Source organism: Theropithecus gelada, chromosome 1 (genome assembly GCF_003255815.1).
Source record: "Theropithecus gelada isolate Dixy chromosome 1, Tgel_1.0, whole genome shotgun sequence".
Classification (NCBI taxonomy): domain Eukaryota; kingdom Metazoa; phylum Chordata; class Mammalia; order Primates; family Cercopithecidae; genus Theropithecus; species Theropithecus gelada.
Genome location: NC_037668.1, coordinates 159459971 through 159471291, shown reverse-complemented (window position 1 = coordinate 159471291; position 11321 = coordinate 159459971). Strand labels below are relative to the sequence as shown.

General features: G+C 41.3%; 1 pseudogene; it reads right to left on the bottom strand.

The window, feature by feature from the left end:
- Positions 1-2734: 2734 nt before the first annotated feature.
- On the bottom strand, positions 2735-10717 carry LOC112631236 (annotated as a pseudogene).
- Between the last annotated feature and the right edge of the window lie 604 nt (positions 10718-11321).

Below are 11321 nucleotides of genomic sequence, written 5' to 3'. Positions count from 1 at the left end.
GCTCTGAGCCCCTTCCCCATACCTTGCCCTGTGCATCTCTGCATCTGCATCCTTTGTGGTATTCTTTATAATACACTGGTAAATGTGTTTCCCTGAGTGCTCTGAACAGCACTAGCAAATTAATTGAGCCCAAAGAGGAGGATGTAGGAATCTCAACTTGAAGCCAGTTGGTCAGAAGTTCCAGAGGTCAGACTTGTGACAGATATCTGAAGTAGGGGCAGTCTTGGGGACTGTGTGATCTGACACTATCTCCAGGTAGAGAGCATCAGAATGAATTGAATTGGAGGACACCAAGCTGGCACATCTGTAGAATCGACTGCTTGCTTGGTGGTGGCGAGAAACCTCTATACATTTGGTCTCAGGAGTTGTCTGTGGTTGTGATGTGAAAGGAGAGTAAAAACAGTTTTGTTTTTTCCACTCAGTATAAAAGATAAAAACGTATACTCCTGTATAGGGCACTTACCATAAATAGAGTTTGCAGGACTCAATGCTGTTCTGGGTGAGTCAGCGAGTGAGTGGTGAGTGAATGTGAAGGACTAGGACATTACTATACACCACTGTGGACTTTATAAACACTCTATACTTAGGCTACACTGAATTTATTTTAACATATTTTTTCTTTAATAATAAATTAACCTTAGCTTACTGTAAATTTTTTACTTTATAAACTTTTAAATTTTTTAAACTTTTTGACTCTTGTAATAATACTTAGCTTAAACACAAACACATTGTACAGCTGTACAAAACATTTTTTTCTTTATATCTTTATTCTATAAGCTTTATTCTATTATCTTAAATTTTTAATTTTTTCAACTTTTTTTTTGTTGTTGTTAAAAACTAGGACACAAAGACACATTAGCCTAGGCCTACACAGGGTCAGGATCATCAATATCACTGTCTTCCACCTCTACATCTTGTCCCACTTGGAAGTCTTTAGGGACAACGCCATGCATGGAGCTGTCATCTCCTATGATTACAATGCCTTCTTCTGGAATACTTCCTGAAGGACCTTCCAGAGGCTGTTTAATGGTTACCTTTTTTTTTTTTTTAAATAAGTAGGAATACACTCTAAAACAACAAAATATATAGTAAATACATAAAGCAGTAACATGGTCATTTATTATCATTCTCAAGTATTATGTACTGTACATAATTGTATGTGCTGGACTCTTGTATGACTGGCAGCAAGAGGGTCTGTTTACACCAGCATCACCACAAACACGTAAGTAATGTGTTGTGCTAGGACTTTATGACAGCTATGGGGTTACTAGGCTATAGGAATTCTTCAGCTCCATGATAATCTTATGGGACCCCATCATATATGTGGTCCATTTGACCACAATGTCATTATGCAGTGCTTGACTATAATCCTGCTTACAGCATTTTGTACCCCAACCATACCCTCAGGTTGATATGCCTGGAGAAATGCCAGTTACACCTGGCCATACCACCCACAGCCTTGGTTCATGTTCTCATCATCACAGTTGCATTAGATGCCTTAATGATCACCCTCCTCTATTTTGGGCCATGGAGTACTTTGAGAATCCAACAATAACTCTGAACCTTTCCAAGGAAGAATCACATGGTCACATAAGCACAACATTTTAGATATAACAGACAACCCTTAAAAGCTAATCTACAGACCCCAGCTCTCATCCTAATCCTTTCTCAATTTTTCTCCATAGGGCTGCCAGGGTGAACTTGATAAATAAATTTTATTGCATTGTTGGATTTTTATTACCTTCAGGGAAGACTTCAAGCTCCCTAGTAAAGTACATGAGACACCTCCCACGTACTGCTCACATTCCTTGGCCTACCTTTTCACTCCACCATTGCTGCAGCTATGAGCTGATGTGACCCAGTATCAGCTCTCCTCAGCTGTCTGTCCCTTGCTTTCTGTTTCAGGGCTTCTCTGCTACTGGGACACTTTCAGGAACCGGCTCAGATAATCTATACATGTGCACCTGGAAGCATGATTATCACGGCAGGAACAAGCCTTAATCAATGAGGGTCAGGAGCTGGTAGATCAATGCTTCCTGTTTGATGTCTAAGAAAGACAATTCCGATCCCTGTGGAATCAAGGCCCAGTGGCTTATAATGACGACCAGCTTACTAGCATGTCCTTGGAATGGTTTTTCCTCCTTCCTGTTTCACCTGCCCAGTTTTTCACTCCAGTTCCTTGGGAATGTCCCAAGATAAACTACCTGAATGCAAGCTCTTGTCTCAGGCTCTGCTCTTGGGGGGAACCCAGGCTCAAAGAGAGGGCACAAAGGCCCTGACTGATCTAATCCTGCCCACCCTTCAAATTTCATCTCCTGCAGCTCCAACCATCACACAGCTGGTACTGCTGAGCTTCTCACATTTCTGAGACACACTGCTGTTCCTCCTCCTTGTGACAAATTCTCACTTGTCATTTAAGTTATATTCTATGGGGCACCTCTTCAAAGAAAACATTCATAAAAACCTCTCCCCATGCCCTCACCAAGTACAAGTAGTACTTGCACTTGTATAATAGCCATCCTTACAGGTGTGAAGTGGCATCTCACCTCATAGTGATTTTAACTTGCACTTCCCTGATGATTAGCGATGGTGAGCACATTTTCATATAACTGTTGGCCATTTTTGTGTCTTCTTTGGAGAAACGTCTGCTCAGATCCTTTGCCTATTTTTTTTTTTTTTTTGGTTCCCAAGTTTTATTCAAGAATTGACACAAAATATTCCAGATAAATAAAATTTAATCCTCATCTTTCTCCTCTTCTTTGTCCTGGTTAATTTGGAAATAACGTAATTCATAACTCTCTTTACTGTTAGCAACTGTGCGCAACCAATCACATAGATTATTGTTCTTCAAATATTTTTTGTGAGATATTTCAAATACCTTCTGGAAAAAAGTCACTTCCGGTGTCACAGTGAGCTTGCTCTTGCTCCTTCAATGGTCACCACCCCTCCACCAAGAGTCACAGCTTTTCCATTCACTTTGATCCTCTCTTGCAAAAACTGCTCAAAACTGGCAGCATGGCAGCATCCATGATTCCATCTTCTATGGGGTGGATGTGATCAAGAGTGAACTTCAGAACCTGCTTCATTTTTTGTCCCCTTTCACGGCAAGCTTTTTTGCGGGCGCCCTGGTGGCAGTGGAGGCAGAAAAGTCCTTCACCCATTTTTAAAATTGGGTTATTTTTTCTTCTGCTATTGAGTTGTAAGAATTCCTTATATATTTTGGATATTAACTCCTTATCAGATATGTGGTTTGCAATTATATTTTCCTAGTCCATCGGTTGCTTTTTAAGTTTGTCGATTGTTTCCTCTGCTGTGCAGAATTTTTTAGTTTGATGTAGTCCCATTTATTTATTTTTGTTTTTGTAGCCTGAGCTTCTGATGTGATATTAAAAGAAAAGAAAAAAATCAGGCCGGGTGCAGTGGCTCACACCTGTAATCTTAGCACTTTGGGAGGCCAAGGCGGGTGGATCATTTGAGGTCAGGAATTTGAGACCAGCCTGGCCAACATGGTGAAACCCCATCTCTACTAAAAATATAAAAATTAGCTGGGCGTGGTGGCACACACCTGTAGTCCCAGCTACTCGGGAGGCTGAGGCAGGAGAATTGCTTGAACCCGGGAGGCAGAAGTTGCAGTGAACCGAGATGCGCCACTGTACTCCAGCCTGGGTGACAGAGCAAGACTCCGTTTCAAAAAACAACCATTGTCGAGGCAGATGTGGAGAAGTTTTTCCCCTATGTTCTCTTCTAGGAGTTTTATGGTTTCAGGTCCGTAGTACACTGTTGGTAGGAATGTAAATTGGTATAGCCATTATAGGAAACAGTATGGAGGCTCCAAAAGAAATTAAAAATGGAACTACCATATGATGCAGCAATCCCTCTCCTGAGTATATGCCCAAAGGAGATGAAATCATCACCTTATAAAGATGTCTGCACTCCCCTGTTCATTGTAATGTTATTCACAATGGCCAAGAAAGGAAACAAACTAAGTGCCTATTGACATTTAGGATGGATAAAGAAAATGGGTTTTGTGGTGTATATACAAGGTATTTTCAAAAAATTCATGGAAAGTCTGTATTATAAAAAAAAAAACAAAAAACAACTATGTGGCTGGGCACAGTGGCTCACGCTTGTAATCCCAGCACTTGGGGAGCCAACGTGGGCGGATCATGAGGTCAGGAGATCAAGACCATCCTGGCTAACACAGTGAAACCCCGTTAATATTAAAAAATATTAATATTAAAAAATTAGCCGGGTGTGGTGGCGGGCACCTGTAGTCCCAGCTACGCAGGAGGCTGACGCAGGAGAATGGCGTGAACCTGGGAGGCGGAGCTTACAGTGAGCCGAGATCACACCACTGCACTCCAGCCTAGGTGACAGAGCGAGACTCCATCTCAAAAACAAAACAGAACAAAAAAAACCCCAAAAACTATATATGGATTTCAAAATTGTTTGCAACAAAATAAACTAGTACTAACTTGTTTGTAACATGTCTGGACAGGATCTAGTTAGAGACACTAAGGATAACACATCAGTTTGAAAAGAGTCCCTGTCAGAGCAACATGAATTCTGCTAAAATTGAAGCAAGAAGAAGCATCAAAGGTATGGTGAAGCTTATGTGAAAGAATGATCAAGTCACTGATTCTTTACAAAAAGTTTATGGAAACAATCCCCAAAGAAATCAGCAGTTTACAAATGGATAACTTGTTTTAAAAACAGATGAGGCAATGTTGAAGATGAAGCCCATAGTGGCAGACCATCCACATCAGTTTTCAAGGAAAAAACTAATCTTGTCCATGCCCTAATTGAAAAGGATTGATGACTAACAGCAGAAACAATAACCAACACCAGAGACATCTCAACTGGTTCCACTTACGTAAATCTGACTGAAAAATTCAAGTTGAGTAAACTTTCCACTCAATGGGTGCCAAAACCGTTGCACCCAGATCAGCTGCAGGCAAGAGCAGAGCTTTCAATACAAATTTTAAAGAAGTGACATCAAGCTCCTAAAGCAAAACAATTGTAATGGGAGATGAAACATGGCTTTACAGGTATGATCTTGAAGACAAAGCCCAAAGTAATGGCCACCAAGAGGTGGAAATGGTCGATTCAAAGCAAAAGTAGATTGGTCAAAAGAAAAAGTCATGACGACAGTTTTGTGGGATGCTCAAGGCATTTTGCTTGTTGGCATTCTGGAGGGCCAAAGAACAATAACATCTGCTTATTATGAGAATGTTTTGAGAAAGTTAGCCAAAGCTTTAGCAGAAAAATCCCTGGGAAAGCTTCACCAGAGAGTCCTCCTCCACCATGGCAATGCCCCTGCTCATTTCTCTCATCAAACAAGGACAATCTTTTTAGAGTTTCACTGGGAAATCATTAGGCATCCACCTTACAGTCCTGATTTGTATTCTTCTGACATTTTTTGATTTCCTAATCTTAAAAAAACCCTATAAGGTACACCCATTTTTCTTCAGCTAATAATGTAAAAAGGACTGCACAGATGTGTTTAAATTCCCAAGACCCTCAGTTCTTCAGAGATGGACTAAATGGCTGGTATCATTGCTTTCAAAAGCATCTTGAACTTGATGGAGATTATGTTGAGACATACTTTATACTTTCCATTTTTATCTTTTAATTCCATTTTTCCATGAACCTTTTGAAGCTCCCCCCATACAATGGAATATTATGCAGTCTTAAAAAAAGAAAAGGAGACCCTGTCATTTGCCACAACATGGGTGGACTTGGAGGACATTAGGCTAAGTGAAATAACCCAGACACAGAAAGGAAAACTTTGCATGACCTCGCTTATGTATGGCATTTTTAAAAGAGCTCAAATACACAGAGATAGAGAATGAAAGAGTGGTTACCATGATTGGGTGGTGGGGAGAGGAAATGAGGCACTGTAGGTCAAAGGATACAAAACATGAAAAGTCTCAACATCTAAGGTCCAACATGAAGACTAAAGTTAAATAAATTATGTCTGTAATCCCAGCACTTTGGGAGGCCGATGCGGGCAGGAGATTGAGACCATCCTGGCTAACACAGTGAAACCCCGTCTCTACTAAAAATACAAAAAATTAGCCGGGCATGGTGGCAGGCGCCTGTAGTCCCAGCGACTCAGGAGGCTGAGGCAGGAGAATGGCGTGAACCCGGGAGGCAGAGCTTGCGGTGAGCCGAGATCACGTCACTGCACTCCAGCCTGAGCGACAGAGCGAGACTCCATCTCAAAAAAATAAAAATAAAAATTGTATCATATTGGGAATTTGTGTTACATAAGCAGATTTTAGCTGCCCTTGCCACAAAAAAGTAGCTATTTGAGATGATAGAAACATTAATCTGCTTCATAAATATAACCATATTACTATTTATATGTATCCCATAACATTGTGCTATAAATGTCAAATATACACAATTTAACAATTTTTTGGCTGACCACAGTGGCTCATGCCTGTAATTCCATCACTTTGGGAGGCCGAGGTAGGCAGATCACCTGAGGTCAGGAGTTTGAGACCAACCTGATCAACATGGCGAAACCTCGTATCTATTAAAAATACAAAAATTAGCCAGGCATGGTGGCGCGCGCCTGTAATCCCAGCTATTCAGAGGTTGAGGCAGGAGAATCGTTTGAACTCTGGAGTTGGAGGTTGCAGTAAGCTGAGATTGTGCCATTGCACCCCAGTCTGGGCAACAAGAGTGAAACTCCATTTCAAAAAAAAAAAAAAGTTGTTTTTTAAATGACCTCTCCCCAGTTTTCATTACTTGACCTTCCTCTAGGATCTCATGGTCCTGGGCTCCCCTCTTCACAGCACTTACTGCTGTGCTGTAAATATCCATTTACCTGTTGCCTCCCTCACTGAACTGTAAAATTCCTGAGGCAGAACCAGTAGGTTTTATCTATTTATCCTTCTCAAGCCTAGGACTGTGCCTGAGATCCCAAACTGAAACTCGGTGATGGTTGGTTGACAGGTTGAATGAATGATGTGTGAGATTTCTGAATGAAGCCTGGGGCAGGTAACCTTTGGGTCTTGATAACATCTGGATCTGAATGAATCTGGGGGAAAGTCTAGTTGAACTTGAGTCCCTGTGACCTGCAGAGGCGGGAGTCCCAGTTTGACTGGTAGAGTGGGTGGGGAAGGCCTCTTCTACAGTACAGCCATAAAAAATCTGGAACTGTGACACTTTCCCCTAATGGGCCTCCTGGGACTTTACATGTCCTGTTGTGGGGAGTTGATTTTAACAGAATCTGTCAATGCTCTATACTTTTCAGGCCCAGCTTCATAAAAATATTCAAGGAATCATTTCTTCTGATTTTGCATGATGATCCCTCTTGGGAGTCGTATTTGAAAGGTGACAGTTTGCATTTTCGACATTAAAGTTTACTTTTTCATTAAAAATAAAGTTACAAAGATGTAGGACATTTGGCTTCTTCAATACTTATTTGCTAGCAGACTTTGGGCAAGTTACCTAAACTCTCTGGGCTTCAGTGTCCCCCCACACATGTAAACTAAATGTTCCAGGGCCATCCATGCCCATGGGTAACAGTGAGGCCAGCACAAGAATATGCTGACCACTTGATTCCTGGCTGCATAACCGCAGAATCTCCTCTGTTATTTCCAGGTGCCTAGAGGAGGTCTCTCACAGATGCCCATGTTCTCTCGACAAGCTATTTGGAAAGGACCCCTGGCTACTGTCACCGCTGCCATGCCTGCCAGGAGGACGCACCTTCCTGACGCTTCACTGCTGCTGCTCAGCAGGCCTGTCAAGTGGTTCTGCTGTATTCTAGGAGAAACAGAAACTCTCCTCTCGCTTTGCACTGTGCTTTGTCACCTGGGCCCTGAAACACCATTGCCTGCCCCTGATGCCCCCACAGCTTCCTCTACCAAACCAAGGCTGGGCTGGGAGACTAGGCACCACACCATTCCATTCTGCCTTCTCTTCTTCCATTCTCCCTTCCCTCCCTCTCTTCTTCCCACTGCCTCCAATGCACCTGTACTGGAACTTTCTCCTTTCTTACACTCACACCCACACACATGCACAGGCATATGTGCACACACAAAAGTCTCATGTCCCTCAGATCATACAAATATATGTTGGGGACAGGGGTGATCACATGCCCCACATGCCCAGTGGACATTTAGGCTCAGATAGGACAATTCTGCTACAGGGATGACAAAACCTACCTTCCATGGTTGCTGTGAGAACAAGAAATTGTAGATACAGTGCCTATTCTGCAGCAAACTTAACAATCAATTAAAATCCAGAATATATAGAGAGCACCTATGAGTCAATAAGAAAAAAAGACACACCAATATACAAAAAGTGAGCAAAAGATATCAACAAGTAATTGAAAATACAAATAACCAATAAACATATGAAAATATATTCTTAATCTTATTAAATAATCAGGGAAAGACAAATTAAAACAATGAAATACCAATTTTTACTCATCAGATTGGCCGAAACTAAAGCCTGAAAACATAAAGTGTCCATCTTATTGTGTGTAAATGGGAAATCTGAATCTGATGGTGGAAGCATAAATTGGGCAGCTTTTTGAAAAGAATGATTTAGCACTACCTATTTCAATGAAAAACATAGGTACCTTTGCCTCAGTAAACTTACCTCCAGGTGTGTATTCCTAAAGAAATACTCAGAAATGTACCTCCAAGAGATATGTACAAGGAAGTTCCCTTATGCATTGTTTGTAAAAGTAAAACAATGATGATCTCAATGCCCACTAATAGGGGAAAGGTTTAATTCACCATGATTCATAAATACAGTGAAATTCTATATAAAGTGGAATAGATTTATGTGGCATGGAAGGATCGCCAAAAAGTATTTTAAGATTAAAAATAAAAAGTAAAAAATATGTGCAGACTTATGCCTTTTTTTCATAGAAAATAACTCCAGGGGATTCACTGCTCAGCAGGCCATCCTGGCTATCGGGGCAGAACCATCACCCACAGTATAATTTCTTCGAAGGCAATGACCCAAGTCTTTCACATTTTATACCTTCACAGCCCTCACAAAAACTGCTACATAATAAACACTAAACAAATGCCTATGAAAGGCAAGAAGGACATAAGAGAGGGAAAGAAGCAAAGAAATGAACAATTGTAGCACCTGAGGCCTGATTAAAGAAAGGAAAAAAGCTTGTATGGGTCTTTTCATATTGACAAAGCTTTAGTGGAACACTCTTTTGGTGGGTTTTCAAGGGATCAGAACTTTCAGGCAGAAAATGGAGAAATACAGACATAAAGAAGAGACCTAAATATATAAGCATAGTGTTGGGAAAAAAGCCTTTTCAGAACTGCAACTCATGCCTTATTCAAACATGTTCTGAACAAGGTCTCTTATCCAAAGTTGTTTCTGGCTTTAGACGGCAGGTGGCAGCAGAGTCGAGCTTTCTGGTTGCAGAAACTTCTGGAGCCAGCCAGCTGTATAAAGTTTCAAATGGTTTTCGGAGGAGAAGCAGCTTTTGAGTAAAAACCTTTAATCTAAAAATCTAAACTCAACACAAAACAAAAACAAACCAGAGTGAGGAACTGGTGCCATTGGCCCCTGCCACGACAGATCCTGATGTCATTCCCTGCCTGCCATCTACAGAGCCACACCTTGTCCTTCGAAGAAATTCTGGGATTTCTACTGGCAGCGGCCAGGAAAGGAACTGAAGGTCGGTCTGTCCTGTTCTGCTGTTGTCCTTGTCACATGTGGAAGCTGGTTCACCAGGAAACAGGCTCTGGTCAAGGCTGGGCTCACTGGAGAGGTTAGCCCAAATTCAAAACACATTTATGGATAAAGGAAGGGTTTTTTAACAGGAGACTTTGCAGGCAATAAAAAGAAATATAGTATTGATATATGCCACAATGTGGATGAACCTCAAAAACATCATGTTAAGTCAAAGATGCCAGTCACAAAAAGACCACGTAATGCATGAAACCGTTTATAGGAAATCTTCAGAATAGGCAAATCTAAAGACAGAAAATAGATTAGTGGTTGTCTGGGGCTCAGGAGGTAGTGATTGGGGAATGACTGCTAATGAGTACACAGTTTCTTTGGGGAGTGATGAAAATATTCTAAAATTAGATTATGGTGATGACGCACAATTCTCTAAATATACTTAAAAACCATTGAGTTGTACCCTTTAAATGGGTGGACTTTATGGTATGTAAGTTATCTCAATAAAGCTGTTTAAAAAAAGAAGAAAAGGGCCAAGTAGGGTGGCTCATACCTGTAATCTCAGCACTTTGGGAGGCTGAGGCTGGAGGATTGCTTGAAACCAGGATTTCAAGACCAGCCTGGACAACATAGTGAGACCCCTATCTCTACAAAAAATAAAAACTAGCTGGGCATGGTGGCACGTGCTTGTATTCCTGGCTACTCTGGAGGCTGAGGCTAGAGGACTGCTTGAGCCCAGGAGTTCGAAGACACAGTGAGCTATCATTGTGCCGCTGCACTTCAGTCTGGGATAACTATTCAATGGGGGGGAGAGAGAGAGAGAGAGAGAGAGAGAGGCAGAGAGAGAGAGAAAGTCTATGCAGTGTGCTACAGAAAATAATTGGAGATTGGTTAGAGGTATGACTGGTACATTGATGAATTTTACTTTTTGATCAGATTGTGATATGATAGTAGCATAATATGCTTCCTAATTTGGTCACACACACTTGCTATCCCTAAGAACTGCAAATACTTACCTTAAAGAGTGGATGAGGTGCGTTGCCATCTCACTTTTTTACGGGATGGTGCTCTCCCTGGAAAGAAGGCAACAACAGGCCAGTGAAAGAGCAGACATCTGAAGTCACACAGACCTGGCTTCAAATTCCAGTTCTTCCTCTTATTAGCTATGAGCCCTTATTAGCTATGAGTAAGGATTATATAACATACAATATAAAAGTGCCCAGCCCATAGTAAACATGGAATTTATGTGATATTCTTGGAATGTCCATCCTGACCAGTAAGATGACATTTTATCTCAAAACACAGCTGTGTCATGTTTTGCTACTGGTGCACCTCTAAAGATCTTCTCCACAGGCCTCTGCCCCCACCCCCAGTCCATTTGCCATCAATAACCTTACTTATTATCACTTTTTACAATGATGAGAAGACTCTGAGAATGGAAAAATAAGTCAATGGTAATACTGTGTTGGGAAGGATCTGAGTAGGAGGGAACCCGTCCCCTGGCTACCAGAAACACAGGACTAGAACAAGTAATACACACCTAGAATATAAGCCTGGATAACAACAGTGCAGGGGCAACACTGTCCTCACCAGGACAGTTTTTATATGCAAGAATGTAGGTATTATAATCAGAAGCATTTCTAGAAACT